Source organism: Spea bombifrons, chromosome 1 (genome assembly GCF_027358695.1).
Source record: "Spea bombifrons isolate aSpeBom1 chromosome 1, aSpeBom1.2.pri, whole genome shotgun sequence".
Classification (NCBI taxonomy): domain Eukaryota; kingdom Metazoa; phylum Chordata; class Amphibia; order Anura; family Pelobatidae; genus Spea; species Spea bombifrons.
The window spans coordinates 165,283,494-165,303,979 of NC_071087.1; positions in this window are offsets into that span (position 1 = coordinate 165,283,494).

Below are 20,486 nucleotides of genomic sequence, written 5' to 3' on the forward strand. Positions count from 1 at the left end.
GGAGTATGACAGCGATATATAAATAACAATAACACACATTGTACAGCGCTGCGGAGTATGACGGCGATATATAAATAATAATAATAACACATTGTACAGCGCTGCGGAGTATGACGGCGATATATAAATAATAATAACACACATTGTACAGCGCTGTGGAGTATGACAGCGATATATAAATGATAATAACACACATTGTACAGCGCTGCGGAGTATGTCGGCGATATATAAATAATAACACACATTGTACAGCGCTGCGGAGTATAACGGCGATATATAAATAATAATAATAACACACATTGTACAGCGCTGCGGAGTATGACGGTGATATATAAATAATAATAACACATTGTACAGCGCTGTGGAGTATGACGGCGATATATAAATAATAATAACACACATTGTACAGCGCTGCGGAGTATGACGGCGATATATAAATAATAATAACACACACTGTGCAGCGCTGCGGAGTATGACGGCGATATATAAATAATAATAACACACATTGTACAGCGCTGCGGAGTATGACGGCGATATATAAATAATAATAACACACACTGTACAGCGCTGTGGAGTATGACGGCGATATAAAAATAAAAATAACACACATTGTACAGCTCTGCGGAGTATGACGGCGATATATAAATAATAATAACACATTGTACAGCGCTGCGGAGTATGATGGCGATATATAAATAATAATAACACATTGTACAGCGCTGCGGAGTATGACAGCGATATATAAATAATAATAACACACATTGTACAGCGCTGCGGAGTATGACGGCGATATATAAATAATAATAATAACACATTGTACAGCGCTGCGGAGTATGACGGCGATATATAAATAATAATAATAACACACATTGTACAGCGCTGCGGAGTATGACGGCGATATATAAATAATAATAATAACACACATTGTACAGCGCTGCGGAGTATGACGGCGATATATAAATAATAATAACACATTGTACAGAGCTGCGGAGTATGATGGAGATATATAAATAATAATAACACACATTGTACAGCGCTGCGGAGTATGACAGCGATATATAAATAATAATAACACATTGTACAGCGCTGCGGAGTATGACGGCGATATATAAATAATAATAATAACACACATTGTACAGCGCTGCGGAGTATGACGGCGATATATAAATAATAATAACACATTGTACAGAGCTGCGGAGTATGATGGAGATATATAAATAATAATAACACACATTGTACAGCGCTGCGGAGTATGACGGCGATATATAAATAATAATAACACATTGTACAGCGCTGCGGAGTATGACGGCGATATATAAATAATAATAACACATTGTACAGCGCTGCGGAGTATGACGGCGATATATAAATAATAATAACAAATTGTACAGCGCTGCGGAGTATGACGGTGATATATAAATAATAATAACACATTGTACAGCGCTGCGGAGTATGACGGCGATATATAAATAATAATAACACACATTGTACAGCGCTGCGGAGTATGACGGCGATATATAAATAATAATAACACACATTGTACAGCGCTGTGGAGTATGACAGCGATATATAAATAATAATAACACACATTGTACAGCGCTGCGGAGTATGACGGCGATATATAAATAATAATAACACATTGTACAGCGCTGCGGAGTATGATGGCGATATATAAATAATAATAACACATTGTACAGCGCTGCGGAGTATGACAGCGATATATAAATAATAATAACACACATTGTACAGCGCTGCGGAGTATGACGGCGATATATAAATTATAATAATAACACATTGTACAGCGCTGCGGAGTATGACGGCGATATATAAATAATAATAACACACATTGTACAGCGCTGTGGAGTATGACAGCGATATATAAATGATAATAACACACATTGTACAGCGCTGCGGAGTATGTCGGCGATATATAAATAATAATAACACATTGTACAGCGCTGCGGAGTATGACGGCGATATATAAATAATAATAACACACATTGTACAGCGCTGCGGAGTATGACGGCGATATATAAATAATAATAACACACACTGTGCAGCGCTGCGGAGTATGACGGCGATATATAAATAATAATAACACACATTGTACAGCGCTGCGGAGTATGACGGCGATATATAAATAATAATAACACACACTGTACAGCGCTGTGGAGTATGACGGCGATATAAAAATAATAATAACACACATTGTACAGCTCTGCGGAGTATGACGGCGATATATAAATAATAATAACACACACTGTACAGCGCTGTGGAGTATGACGGCGATATAAAAATAATAATAACACACATTGTACAGCTCTGCGGAGTATGACGGCGATATATAAATAATAATAACACATTGTACAGCGCTGCGGAGTATGATGGCGATATATAAATAATAATAATAACACACACTGTACAGCGCTGTGGAGTATGACGGCGATATATAAATAATAATAACACACACTGTACAGCGCTGTGGAGTATGATGGCGATATATAAATAATAATAACACATTGTACAGCGCTGCGGAGTATGTCGGCGATATATAAATAATAATAACACACATTGTACAGCGCTGCGGAGTATAACTGCGATATATAAATAATAATAACACATTGTACAGCGCTGCGGAGTATGACGGCGATATATAAATAATAATAACACATTGTACAGCGCTGCGGAGCATGATGGCGATATATAAATAATAATAACACACACTGTACAGCGCTGCGTAGTATGACGGCGATATATAAATAATAATAATAACACACATTGTACAGCGCTGCGGAGTATGACGGCGATATATAAATAATAACACACATTGTACAGCGCTGCGGAGTATGATGGCGATATATAAATAATAATAACACATTGTACAGCGCTGCGGAGTATGACGGCGATATATAAATAATAATAACACACATTGTACAGCGCTGCGGAGTATGACGGCGATATATAAATAATAATAACACACATTGTACAGCGCTGCGGAGTATGACGGCGATATATAAATAATAATAACACACATTGTACAGCGCTGCGGAGTATGACGGCGATATATAAATAATAATAACACATTGTACAGCGCTGCGGAGTATGAAGGCGATATATAAATAATAATAACACACATTGTACAGCGCTGTGGAGTATGACGGAGATATATAAATAATAATAATAACACACATTGTACAGCGCTGCGGTGTATGACGGCGATATATAAATAATAATAACACACATTGTACAGCGCTGTGGAGTATGACGGCGATATATAAATAATAATAATAACACACATTGTACAGCGCTGCGGAGTATGACGGCGATATATAAATAATAATAACACATTGTACAGCGCTGTGGAGTATGACGGCGATATATAAATAATAATAATAACACACATTGTACAGCGCTGCGGAGTATGACGGTGATATATAAATAATAATAACACACATTGTACAGCGCTGCGGAATATGACGGCGATATATAAATAATAATAACACATTGTACAGCGCTGTGGAGTATGACGGCGATATATAAATAATAATAACACACATTGTACAGCGCTGCTGAGTATGACGGCGATATATAAATAATAATAACACATTGTACAGCGCTGCGGAGTATGACGGCGATATATAAATAATAACACACATTGTACAGCGCTGCGGAGTATGACGGCGATATATAAATAATAATAACACACATTGTACAGCGCTGCGGAGTATGACGGCGATATATAAATAATAATAACACACATTGTACAGCGCTGCGGAGTATGTCGGCGATATATGAATAATAACACACATTGTACAGCGCTGCGGAGTATGACGGCGATATATAAATAATAATAACACACATTGTACAGCGCTGCGGAGTATGACAGCGATATATAAATGATAATAACACACATTGTACAGCGCTGCGGAGTATGACAGCGATATATAAATGATAATAACACACATTGTACAGCGCTGCGGAGTATGTCGGCGATATATAAATAATAAAAACACACATTGTACAGCGCTGCGGAGTATGACGGCGATATATAAATAATAATAACACACACTGTACAGCGCTGCGGAGTATGACGGCGATATATAAATAATAATAACACATTGTACAGCGCTGCGGAGTATGACGGCGATATATAAATAATAACACATTGTACAGCGCTGCGGAGTATGACGGCGATATATAAATAATAATAACACACATTGTACAGCGCTGCGGAGTATGACGGGGATATATAAATAATAATAACACACATTGTACAGCGCTGCGGAGTATGACGGCGATATATATAAATAATAATAACACACATTGTACAGCGCTGCGGAGTATGACGGCGATATATAAATAATAATAACACACATTGTACAGCGCTGCGGAGTATGACGGCGATATATAAATAATAATAATAACACACATTTTACAGCACTGCGGAGTATGACGGCGATATATAAATAATAAAAACACATTGTACAGCGCTGTGGAGTATGTCGGCGATATATAAATAATAATAACACACATTGTACAGCGCTGCGGAGTATGACGGCGATATATAAATAATAATAACACACACTGTACAGCGCTGCGGAGTATGACGGCGATATATAAATAATAACACACATTGTACAGCACTGCGGAGTATGACGGCGATATATATATAAAAATAACACACATTGTACAGCGCTGCGGAATATGACGGCGATATATAAATAATAATAACACACATTGTACAGCGCTGCGGAGTATGACGTCGATATATAAATAATAATAACACACATTGTACAGCGCTGCGGAGTATGACGGCGATATATAAATAATAATAACACACATTGTACAGCGCTGCGGAGTATGACGGTGATATATAAATAATAATAATAACACATTGTACAGCACTGCGGAGTATGACAGCGATATATAAATAATAATAACACATTGTACAGCGCTGCGGAGTATGACGGCGATATATAAATAATAACACACATTGTACAGCGCTGCGGAGTATGACGGCGATATATAAATAATAATAACACACATTGTACAGCGCTGCGGAGTATGACGGCGATATATAAATAATAATAACACACATTGTACAGCGCTGCGGAGTATGACGGCGATATATAAATAATAATAACACACATTGTACAGCGCTGCGGAGTATGTCGGCGATATATGAATAATAACACACATTGTACAGCGCTGCGGAGTATGACGGCGATATATAAATAATAATAACACACATTGTACAGCGCTGCGGAGTATGACGGTGATATATAAATAATAATAATAACACACATTGTACAGCGCTGCGGAGTATGACGGCGATATATATAAATAATAATAACACACATTGTACAGCGCTGCGGAGTATGACGGCGATATATATAAATAATAATAACACATTGTACAGCGCTGCGGAGTATGACGGCGATATATAAATAATAATAACACACATTGTACAGCGCTGCGGAGTATGACGGCGATATATAAATAATAATCATAACACACATTTTACAGCACTGCGGAGTATGACGGCGATATATAAATAATAAAAACACATTGTACAGCGCTGTGGAGTATGTCGGCGATATATAAATAATAATAACACACATTGTACAGCGCTGCGGAGTATGACGGCGATATATAAATAATAATAACACACACTGTACAGCGCTGCGGAGTATGACGGCGATATATAAATAATAACACACATTGTACAGCACTGCGGAGTATGACGGCGATATATATATAAAAATAACACACATTGTACAGCGCTGCGGAATATGACGGCGATATATAAATAATAATAACACACATTGTACAGTGCTGCGGAGTATGACGTCGATATATAAATAATAATAACACACATTGTACAGCGCTGCGGAGTATGACGGCGATATATAAATAATAATAACACACATTGTACAGCGCTGCGGAATATGACGGCGATATATAAATAATAATAACACACATTGTACAGTGCTGCGGAGTATGACGTCGATATATAAATAATAATAACACACATTGTACAGCGCTGCGGAGTATGACGGCGATATATAAATAATAATAACACATTGTACAGCGCTGCGGAGTATGAAGGCGATATATAAATAATAATAACACATTGTACAGCGCTGCGGAGTATGATGGCGATATATAAATAATAATAACACATTGTACAGCGCTGCGGAGTATGACGGCGATATATAAATAATAATAATAACACATTGTACAGCGCTGCGGAGTATGACGGCGATATATAAATAATAATAACACACATTGTACAGCGCTGCGGAGTATGACGGCGATATATAAATAATAATAACACATTGTACAGCGCTGCGGAGTATGACGGCGATATATAAATAATAATAACACATTGTACAGCGCTGCGGAGTATGACGGCGATATATAAATAATAATAACAAATTGTACAGCGCTGCGGAGTATGACGGTGATATATAAATAATAATAACACATTGTACAGCGCTGCGGAGTATGACGGCGATATATAAATAATAATAACACACATTGTACAGCGCTGCGGAGTATGACGGCGATATATAAATAATAATAACACACATTGTACAGCGCTGTGGAGTATGACAGCGATATATAAATAATAATAACACACATTGTACAGCGCTGCGGAGTATGACGGCGATATATAAATAATAATAACACATTGTACAGCGCTGCGGAGTATGACGGCGATATATAAATAATAATAACACATTGTACAGCGCTGCGGAGTATGACAGCGATATATAAATAATAATAACACACATTGTACAGCGCTGCGGAGTATGACGGCGATATATAAATAATAATAATAACACATTGTACAGCGCTGCAGAGTATGACGGCGATATATAAATAATAATAACACACATTGTACAGCGCTGCGGAGTATGACGGCGATATATAAATGATAATAACACACATTGTACAGCGCTGCGGAGTATGTCGGCGATATATAAATAATAATAACACATTGTACAGCGCTGCGGAGTATGACGGCGATATATAAATAATAATAACACACATTGTACAGCGCTGCGGAGTATGACGGCGATATATAAATAATAATAACACACACTGTGCAGCGCTGCGGAGTATGACGGCGATATATAAATAATAATAACACACATTGTACAGCGCTGCGGAGTATGACGGCGATATATAAATAATAATAACACACACTGTACAGCGCTGTGGAGTATGACGGCGATATAAAAATAATAATAACACACATTGTACAGCTCTGCGGAGTATGACGGCGATATATAAATAATAATAACACATTGTACAGCGCTGCGGAGTATGATGGCGATATATAAATAATAATAATAACACACACTGTACAGCGCTGTGGAGTATGACGGCGATATATAAATAATAATAACACACACTGTACAGCGCTGTGGAGTATGATGGCGATATATAAATAATAATAACACATTGTACAGCGCTGCGGAGTATGTCGGCGATATATAAATAATAATAACACACATTGTACAGCGCTGCGGAGCATGATGGCGATATATAAATAATAATAACACACACTGTACAGCGCTGCGTAGTATGACGGCGATATATAAATAATAATAATAACACACATTGTACAGCGCTGCGGAGTATGACGGCGATATATAAATAATAACACACATTGTACAGCGCTGCGGAGTATGATGGCGATATATAAATAATAATAACACATTGTACAGCGCTGCGGAGTATGACGGCGATATATAAATAATAATAACACATTGTACAGCGCTGCGGAGTATGACGGCGATATATAAATAATAATAACACACATTGTACAGCGCTGCGGAGTATGACGGCGATATATAAATAATAATAACACACATTGTACAGCGCTGCGGAGTATGACGGCGATATATAAATAATAATAACACACATTGTACAGCGCTGCGGAGTATGACGGCGATATATAAATAATAATAACACACATTGTACAGCGCTGCGGAGTATGAAGGCGATATATAAATAATAATAACACATTGTACAGCGCTGCGGAGTATGAAGGCGATATATAAATAATAATAACACATTGTACAGCGCTGCGGAGTATGACGGCGATATATAAATAATAATAATAACACACATCGTACAGCGCTGCGGAGTATGACGGCGATATATAAATAATAATAATAACACACATTGTACAGCGCTGTGGAGTATGACGGAGATATATAAATAATAATAACACACATTGTACAGCGCTGTGGAGTATGACGGCGATATATAAATAATAATAATAACACACATTGTACAGCGCTGCGGAGTATGACGGCGATATATAAATAATAATAACACATTGTACAGCGCTGCGGAGTATGAAGGCGATATATAAATAATAATAACACATTGTACAGCGCTGCGGAGTATGATGGCGATATATAAATAATAATAACACATTGTACAGCGCTGCGGAGTATGACGGCGATATATAAATAATAATAACACACATTGTACAGCGCTGCGGAGTATGACGGCGATATATAAATAATAATAACACATTGTACAGCGCTGCGGAGTATGACGGCGATATATAAAAAATAATAATAACACACATTGTACAGCGCTGCGGAGTATGATGGCGATATATAAAGAATAATAATAACACATTGTACAGCGCTGCGGAGTATGGCGGCGATATATAAATAATAATAACACACATTGTACAGCGCTGCGGAGTATGACGGCGATATATAAATAATAATAACACACATTGTACAGTGCTGCGGAGTATGACGGCGATATATAAATAATAATAACACACATTGTACAGCGCTGCGGAGTATGACGGCGATATATAAATAATAATAACACATTGTACAGCGCTGCGGAGTATGACGGCGATATATAAATAATAATAATACACATTGTACAGCGCTGCGGCGTATGACGGCGATATATAAATAATAATAACACACATTGTACAGCGCTGTGGAGTATGACGGCGATATATAAATAATAATAATAACGCATTGTACAGCGCTGCGGAGTATGACGGCGATATATAAATAATAATAACACATTGTACAGCGCTGCGGAGTATGACGGCGATATATAAATAATAATAACACACATTGTACAGCGCTGCGGAGTATGACGGCGATATATAAATAATAATAACACACATTGTACAGCGCTGTGGAGTATGACGGCGATATATAAATAATAATAACACACATTGTACAGCGCTGCGGAGTATGCCGGCGATATATAAATAATAATAACACATTGTACAGCGCTGCGGAGTATGATGGCGATATATAAATAATAATAACACACATTGTACAGCGCTGCGGAGTATGATGGCGATATATAAATAATAATAATAACACACATTGTACAGCGCTGCGGAGTATGACGGCGATATATAAATAATAATAACACATTGTACAGCGCTGCGGAGTATGACGGCGATATATAAATAATAATAACACACATTGTACAGCGCTGCGGAGTATGATGGCGATATATAAATAATAATAATAACGCATTGTACAGCGCTGTGGAGTATGATGGCGATATATAAATAATAATAATAACACACATTGTACAGCGCTGCGGAGTATGACGGCGATATATAAATAATAATAACACATTGTACAGCGCTGTGGAGTATGACGGCGAGATATAAATAATAATAATAACACACATTGTACAGCGCTGCGGAGTATGATGGCGATATATAAATAATAATAATAACGCATTGTACAGCGCTGTGGAGTATGATGGCGATATATAAATAATAATAATAACACATTGTACAGCGCTGCGGAGTATGACGGCGATATATAAATAATAATAACACACATTGTACAGCGCTGCGGAGTATGATGGCGATATATAAATAATACTAATAACGCATTGTACAGCGCTGTGGAGTATGATGGCGATATATAAATAATAATAACACATTGTACAGCGCTGCGGAGTATGACGGCGATATATAAATAATAATAACACACATTGTACAGCGCTGCGGAGTATGATGGCGATATATAAATAATAATAATAACGCATTGTACAGCGCTGTGGAGTATGATGGCGATATATAAATAATAACACACATTGTACATCGCTACGGAGTATGATGGCGATATATAAATAATAATAACACACATTGTACAGCGCTGCGGAGTATGATGGCGATATATAATTAATAATAACACATTGTACAGCGCTGCGGAGTATGACGGCGATATATAAATAATAATAACACATTGTACAGCGCTGCGGAGTATGATGGCGATATATAAATAATAATAACACACATTGTACAGCGCTGCGGAGTATGATGGCGATATATAAATAATAATAACACACATTGTACAGCGCTGTGGAGTATGATGGCGATATATAAATAATAACACACATTGTACATCGCTACGGAGTATGATGGCGATATATAAATAATAATAACACACATTGTACAGCGCTGCGGAGTATGATGGCGATATATAATTAATAATACCGTATTTGCTCGATTATAAGACGACCCTCGAAAATTTGAATATTAATTTAGAAAAAAAAGAAAAAAGCCTGATTATAAAACTACCCTATAAGAAAAAAGTGTTACTAGTAAATATTAATTCACATGTAACATATTTTTTCAGATTTAATAAAAACTATGACTGAGAAAAATGCATGTTTTGTTCTTATCTCCTGTTATTTGCCACTCTGCCCCAGGAATGCACATCTGCCCCCCAGATATGCCTTATACCCCCTTTTATGCCTCTCCGCCCCCCAGAAATGCCTTATACTCCTATATGCCACTCTGCCTCCCTAATAATGGTCACATGACCTTCCGGTGCTCCACTAGCAGAAGTGCCGGCAGCATCAGAGGCTGCCAGAGTGGAGGATCCGTGTCCCTGCAGCGCTGCGGGGGATCTGGATCTTATTCTTATTATCTGACCTTTGTTTGAGGTCGGATTATAAAACGAGGGGTATTTTTCAGAGCATTTGCTCATCTTATATTTTTTCTTATATTTGATGAAATCGATTGAAATAATCTATTTTATCGATTCGTTGTTGCAGCCATAAATCAGACTTCTCTGAGGCCGGATTATAAAACGACCTCGAATACGAATATAAGACGAGGGGTATTTGTCAGACCATTTCCTTGTCTTATATTCAAGGAAATACGGTATTTCTTCCGATTGTATTCCTAACAGGCGAAGCGCCGATATATAATGTGTTGTATATAATGTGTTATATATAATGTGTTATATATAATGTGTTATATATAATTATTATTATTATTATCCTTTATTTATATAGCGCCAACAGTTTACGCAGCGCTTAATACAATTCAAGGGATATGACAAGACAAGAATTGACAGACTAAGACAAACCGATACATTTGGTGGAGAGAGCCCTGCTCGCAAGCTTACAATCTAATGTGTTATATATAATGTGTTATATATGTTTTATATATAATGTGTTATATATAATGTTTTATATATAATGTGTTATATATAATGTGTTATATATAATGTGTTATATAATGTTATATATAAAATGTTTTATATACAATGTGTTATATACAATGTGTTATATATAATGTGTTATATACAATGTGTTATATATAATATATTATGTATAATGTTATATATATATATATATATATATAATGTGTTATATATAATGTGTTATATATATAATGTGTTATATATAATGTTTTATATATAATGTTTTATATATAATGTGTTATATATAATGTGTTATATATAATGTGTTATATAATGTTATATATATAATGTTTTATATATAATGTGTTATATATAATGTGTTATATAATGTTATATATATAATGTTTTATATATAATGTGTTATATATAATGTGTTATATATGTGTTATATATAATGTGTTATATATAATGTTTTATATATAATGTGTTATATACAATGTGTTATATATAATGTTTTATATATATATAACGTGTTATATATAATGTGTTATATATATAATGTGTTATATATAATGTTTTATATGTGTGTTATATATGTTTTATATATAATGTTTTATATATATAATGTTTTGTATATAATGTGTTATATATAATGTTTTATATATAATGTGTTATATATAATGTTTTATATATAATGTGTTATATATAATGTGTTATATATAATGTGTTATATAATGTTATATATAAAATGTTTTATATACAATGTGTTATATACAATGTGTTATATATAATGTGTTATATACAATGTGTTATATATAATATATTATGTATAATGTTATATATATATATATATATATAATGTGTTATATATAATGTGTTATATATATAATGTGTTATATATAATGTTTTATATATAATGTTTTATATATAATGTGTTATATATAATGTGTTATATATAATGTGTTATATAATGTTATATATATAATGTTTTATATATAATGTGTTATATATAATGTGTTATATAATGTTATATATATAATGTTTTATATATAATGTGTTATATATAATGTGTTATATATGTGTTATATATAATGTGTTATATATAATGTTTTATATATAATGTGTTATATACAATGTGTTATATATAATGTTTTATATATATATAACGTGTTATATATAATGTGTTATATATATAATGTGTTATATATAATGTTTTATATGTGTGTTATATATGTTTTATATATAATGTTTTATATATATAATGTTTTGTATATAATGTGTTATATATAATGTGTTATATATATAATGTGTTATATATAATGTTTTATATATAATGTGTTTTATATATAATGTTTTATATATAATGTGTTATATATAATATTTTATATATAATGTGTTATATATAAAGTGGCAGCATGTTTTTTTTGGTGCTTTTTTAAAGAAAAAACTTTTTCTTTAAAAAACCACCAAACTTTTAGGGTGCGGCCTATATACGGGGGTGGCCTATATCCGAGCCAATACGGTATGTTTTATATATAATGTTTTATATATAATGTGTTATATATAATGTGTTATTTATAATGTGTTATATATTATGTTTTATATATAATGTGTTATATACAATGTGTTATATATAATGTGTTAAATAATGTTATATATATAATGTTTTATATACAATGTGTTATATACAATGTGTTATATACAATGTGTTATATATAATGTTATATATATATATATATATAATGTGTTATATATAATGTGTTATATATATAATGTGTTATATTTAATGTTTTATATATGTTATATATGTTTTATATATAATGTGTTATTTATAATGTGTAATATATAATGTGTTATATATATAATGTGTTATATATAATGTGTTATATATGTGAAATATAATGTTTTATATATAATGTGTTATATATAATGTTTTATATATAATGTGTTTTATATATAATGTGTTACATATAATGTTTTATATATAATGTTTTATATATAATGTGTTATATATAATGTGTTTTAAATAATGTTTTATATATAATGTGTTATATATAATGTTTTATATATAATGTGTTATATATAATGTGTTATATATAATGTTTTATATATAATGTGTTATATATAATGTGTTATATATAATGTGTTATATATATAATGTGTTATATATAATGTGTTATATATATAATGTGTTATATATAATGTGTTATATATGTTTTATATATAATGTGTTATATATAATGTGTTATATATAATGTGTTTTACATATAATGTTTTATATATAATGTGTTATATATAATGTTTTATATATAATGTTTTATATATAATGTGTTATATATATAATGTGTTATATATAATGTGTTATATATGTTTTATATATAATGTGTCATATATAATGTGTTATATATAATGTGTTATATATAATGTTTTATATATAATGTGTTATATATGTTTTATATATAATGTGTTATTTATAATGTGTTATATATAATGTGTTATATATAATGTGTTATATATAATGTTTTACATATAATGTTTTATATATAATGTTTTATATATAATGTGTTATATATAATGTTTTATATATAATGTGTTTTTTATATAATGTGTTTTATATATAATGTTTTATATATAATGTGTTATATATAATGTGTTATATATATAATGTGTTTTATATAATGTTTTATATATAATGTGTTGTATATATAATGTTTTATATATAATGTGTTATATATAATGTTTTATATATAATGTGTTATATATGTTTTATATATAATGTGTTATTTATAATGTGTTATATATAATGTTTTATATATAATGTTTTATATATAATGTGTTATATATAATGTTTTATATATAATGTGTTTTATATCTAATGTTTTATATATAATGTGTTATATATATAATGTGTTTTATATAATGTTTTATATATAATGTGTTGTATATATAATGTTTTATATATAATGTGTTATATATAATGTTTTATATATAATGTGTTATATATGTTTTATATATAATGTGTTATTTATAATGTTATATATAATGTGTTATATATAATGTTTTATATATAATGTTTTATATATAATGTGTTATATATAATGTTTTATATATAATGTGTTTTATATCTAATGTTTTATATATAATGTGTTGTATATATAATGTTTTATATATAATGTGTTATATATAATGTTTTATATATAATGTGTTATATATGTTTTATATATAATGTGTTATTTATAATGTGTTATATATAATGTGTTATATATAATGTTTTATATATAATGTGTTATATATAATGTGTTATATATAATGTTTTATATATAATGTGTTTTATATCTAATGTTTTATATATAATGTGTTATATATAATGTTATATATATAATGTTTTATATATAGTGTGTTATATATAATGTGTGATATATATAATGTGTTTTATATAATGTTTTATATATAATGTGTTACATATAATGTTTTATATATAATGTGTTATATATAATGTGTTATATATAATGTTTTATATAAATTTGTCTTGGACCTATCTTGGACCTTCTTCGTCCCCAATCATGTTTTTATTTTCATTTATTACCCCCTGGACTGCAGTTAAATGATATTCATTGGGGCAATACGACATAAAAACACACCTTCATTCAGTGCGGCACCACTTTCTACGGTTTAGCAGTTAACCCCTTTTTTACAAAGGGTGTTTTACACCATAAAAACTCAAGCATGTATGTTTAATCGTTGGTTTTAGTGTACCTAAAAGAAGATTTAATAATTTCAAGGCTTCCTATTACACCATATTCATGATAAGAAATATTAAAACGCTAAAATGTGTCACAATTTTAAAATCGGCCACAATACGTCACGGGCCGGATACACAATAAGGCTGTGGAACTAAAGCCTTAATATCTAAAAGTCCAATTCCTCATTTACCGAAATGTCCCTCTAAGACATTGTCTGGTTCCCCGCAGGCCGTATGATAAGGAGTCGGGGGGCTTCTCAAGTACATTCTCTCAAATAACAGAGACAGAACTCTCAGAGAGTAGCAGTAACGAGGAAGAAAGAGGAAGAGCGAGGAAGAGGACCAAGCGTACTGCTAATGAGAGGGAGGAGAGCAGCCTGTGTCTGAGGGCAAAGGAAACAAAAAGACGCCGAAGCAGCAGCACAGACAGCTCCGAACATGAGAAAAAGCGCTGCAAATATAGTGGGAAAAACAGCCAGATTCTGGGGCAGCAGGAGAAAGAAGAAGCGGAGGAACATCTGGAGGAGCGCAGAAGGGGAAAGGTTCCCATGAAGAGACGCAGGAGTCAGGTGGAAAGTGGCGTCACTGCGAAGAAATTTCGGAGCCTTCTCCCCATGACTCCCTCCGGCTTCATCTTCCATTCAGTGCTGGGTGAAGGGGGTTTCAGAAAAGTCATGTTGGCTTCTGTACCTAGAAGAGACTCTATGGTAGCGGTCAAAATCATCCGCAAGAAAGCCGTTGAGCCCCTTTACCTACTGAAGGAGAGGAGAATCCTGGAGATGGCTCGGGACAGCCCGTTCCTGTGCCACGGATATGCAGGCTTCCAAACACAGACCTGCGTGTTATTCGCGATGGAGTATATGGCCGGTGGGAGCCTCCTGTCATATATGAAGAGGGTGGGCTGCCTCACCGAGACCACAGCTGCATTTTATGCAGCCAAAATCATCTGCGGCATCCAGTTCCTCCACGCTCGCGGAGTTATACACCGGGACCTGAAGCCGGACAACATCTTGCTTGACGCCGAGGGCCACGCCAAGATCTGCGATTTTGGTCTTGTTGCAGAAGGCATTTTCGGAGCAGCACAAACTACAGGAGAGTGCGGAACAATCTCATACATGGCCCCCGAAATACATCTAAACAGAGCATACGGTGTTGCCGTGGACTGGTGGTCCTTGGGGGTGATTTTATTCCGCATGCTTCATGGAAGGTTGCCGTTCTATCATGGTAACTGCGAGGAGGCAGTAATGCGTTCCATTATACATGGAAGCCCTCAGAAAGTCAAAGACGTCTCCGAAGAAGCTGCAGACATCCTGAGGCATCTTTTGATGAAGTATCCTGAGTTTCGCCTCTGGATCACGAGGTATATCAGGCGGCATCCATTCTTTCAGAACATTCATTGGGAGGATTTAGAAAGCCGCCGTTCCACCCCCCGTACCGGCCGAGATCAGCATCAGATCTCCGCTTGCAGACACTTCAGGAGATTCCATCAGTCTTGGAGAGCACAGAGGACTCGTCCTCTTCATCTTCATCGTCCTCTTCCTCGTCATCGAGCAGCCAGACTCTTTCTGGCTTCTCCTTTGTGACTCCAGACTGGATGGCCTGAAGGATGGACTAAGCCCTGGCCAAAATCTGGAAACATAATATTCAAGAAGGAATTTTTTCCCCAGTTTGTTGCAAAATTGGAAAAAGACACAAACTGGGTTTTTTTTTCCTTCTTTCCAAATAACATCATAATAAATTGGAGAAACACCTACATTTTTTGTTATTGTTTCCTTCGTGTTGTGTAACTACAGCTGCCGTTGTCCACAGATCTACGTAGATATGACATCACGAGACAGCTTCTGCTTCTATGACATCGTAAGCAGACAGTATATTGTGATTTATGGAGATAGGAATGTCCCAAATAAAAGCCAATTTTCAGTAATCCACTTTGTGTAACCCCAAACATCACTTAATTCCAGTGAAATCGGACCCTATAATTCTTCATTTCTAGAGGTTTCTCTTTTCCCATAACTTCCACTACTCAGCGTTGTTCAGTCTCCGATTCCTTAGCATGTCTTTAATAACTTTCGAGTACTAATCCATCACACCCTTCCTCGTTAGCTCCTCCTATTTCCAGGGCGGAGCCCGGTATCATTGGACCTCGAGTGACGCTTTTTGGGGACCACATCACTCCTATATGTATTCATTTACCTAGATTTTAATATTAACAAATCCATAACAGGTGTCAATTCTATCCGCAAACCGGTAATAATCTGCTACAATGTCTCAACCTTATTACATCACAATATTAACCCCTTGTGTTTTGTTTTATTTTCCCATGTTTGCACTAAATGACCAGAGCAGCTTTTGTGCTTTTGCTTTGACTTTATTCCACTCTGATTGCCCACTAACTCATGTATTCCCCCCCACACACACACATTATATATTGTTCTTTTCAGAACAAGTAGGGCTTTTTGTTCATAATATTATATATATATATATATATAAAAACCATCATTTAGTATGAAAAATATCTAAAAATGTGGATAAAATTAAGGGAAAAAAATGAAAATGTGTCACAGTTTATAAAAACTAAATATAACCAAATGGGAAAAACTCCAAAAGTGTATTTAGGTATTAGTCCTGTTTTGGGAAACACCTCATATATTAAATATATACATAAATATTTTCATTTATTTTGGCACTTACAGGGTTAAAGATGAATGACGCGCATCGATGTTTCTAAACAAGATTTTTTTTAAATGTGATTGGCTGGGAGTTGCCCCCCCCAATAGTGGCCAGAAAAAAACCTGCTAAATAAAAGTATATATTTTTTGAAATTTGACATCCTGAAGTATTTTACTTGGGGCATTTTCATACTTTTTATTTAACCATTTCAGTGCCAGTCTGTCCTAAACATTGCAGTAAATGTTTTATTTTTTTCATTTTTAACAAAGCAATTCTATCCAAACACAGGATTTCAGTACATTTCTTTCCCTGGGTACATGATATTACTGAAATCATTTCACACCCCCTGAGTACAGGAATAGGGCTGCAACTAACCATTATTTTCATAATCGATTAGTTGGCCGATTATTTTTTCGATTAATCGGATAAAAAAATAAATGTGCATTTTTCATTTATTTAAAATAATTTAATAAACAAACAGGATGTTAAAAACAAACAGCACAATAAAAAAACTTTGATAAAAATGCATTTCTTGTTTTTATTTCCCAACCGCCCCCCCCAGTTATGCACATTTGAGCCCAGGCTTGCCACGCTGCCTCCCAGATATACCTTATACCCCCAGATATGCCACTCTGCCCTCCCCACACATGCCTTATACCCCCTGATATGCCTTATACCCCCATGATATGCCTTATACCCCCATGATATGCCACTGTGCCCCCTGAAATGCCTTATATCCCAGTATGCCTTATACCCCCAGATATGCCACTCCATCCTTCCCAGATAGGCCTTATACCCCCAGTATGCCTTATACCCCCAGATCTGCCTTATACCCCCCAGATATGCCACGCCGTCCTTCCCAGATATGCCTTATACCCCCAAGATATGCCTTATACCCCCCAGATATGCCATAGGGCCCTCATAGATTCACAGACTCGTTCACAGCCCACTGACACCATACTTTTATAAATAAATACATTTATCATCTTCACTGCCCCAGGATTTCGTTTGCCCCCCTTTACCTCTAACTGCACCTTAAGTTAACTTTATTCAATTTCAGTCCTCAGCATTAAATTAACCCTAAAGATCCCATTAACCATCACTGCCCCTAAATTAACCCTAAAGACCCCATTAACCATAACTGCCCCTCAATTAACCCTAACGACCCCATTAACCATAACTGTCCCTCAATTAACCCTAACGACCCCATTAACCATTACTGCCCCTAAAGACCCCATCAACCATAACTGCCCTTAAATTAACCCTAAGTTATGTGTATGTGATGTGTAAGTTATGTGTATGTGATGTGTAAGTTATGTGTATGTGATGTGTACGTTATGTGTATGTGATGTGTACGTTATGTGAATGTGATGTGTACGTTATGTGAATGTGATGTGTACATTATGTGTATGTGATGTGTACATTATGTGTATGTGATGTGTAAGTTATGTGTATGTGATGTGTACGTTATGTGTATGTGATGTGTACATTATGTGTATGTGATGTGTACGTTATGTGTATGTGATGTGTAAGTTATGTGTATGTGATGTGTAAGTTATGTGTATGCGATGTGTACGTTATGTGTAAGTTATGTGTAGAGTATTGTGGAAGGACCTATTTAGATTGAACAGTATTATTACTTTTGAAAACTATTTATCAACTTTTCAGCGACCCGCTACTGGGCTGAGGTGGGCCGAGTGCTAATACTGAGCTGTGTGCAAAGGAGGCCTGATTGAGAACTGTGTGTGTGTTTGACTGCTGTATGTAAAGTCCCCCTTGTACTGTTTAAATACCGGCGAGTTCCCATTAAACTGAGCTCCTGTTTTATCTCAACATTGGTTCAGTCTGGTGTTTGGGGTAATATGCAGTAACTGCTGTTTTTCGATTAGCGCTGTATTTCCACTCAGTGTATGCAGAGTCGCTGTCCTGGGCTCAAGGAGCGGCTTCGGACGCTGTATCCGTCACATACAGCGTTGTATGTAAATACAGAGTGTTTTGTTAATATGTTACTGTATGCTTTGCTTTAATCTTTCAGAAAACCCTTACGAAAAAATGACTGCAGTTTTTCTGAAGTAATACTGCAGTTTTTTGGACATGAAAAAACTGCAATACTGCACTTTTACTGCAGTATTACTGCACATTTACTGCAGTTTTACTGCATTTGTACTTCACTGTACTGCAGTTTTACTGCAGTTATTTTTGTACGGAAGTACAATTGCAATAAAGCTGCAGTACATTGAAGTACAATGCAGTATAATTGCAGTAAAAAAAAAAAGCGCAGTAAATACGCAGTAATAATGCAGTACAGTGAAGTACAAATGCAGTAAAACTGCAGTAAACGTGCAGTAATACTGCAGTAAAAGTACAGTATTGCAGTTTTTTCATGTCCAAAAAACTGCAGAAAAACTGCAGTAATTTTTTTGTAAGGGAATGAAGCCTCCTTACTTGTGAGTAAAACATTTGGGTCCAGATGGCATCACCATTTGCATCACCGATTTCCAACATGATGTAATATGGATTAGCCACACCCATGTACACTGTTAGCCCCGCCTACCCGCCCCACCCTCTCCTGGCTTATGGCCCCAGGTGAGCCGGGCTGAGACGTTCCCAGGTAT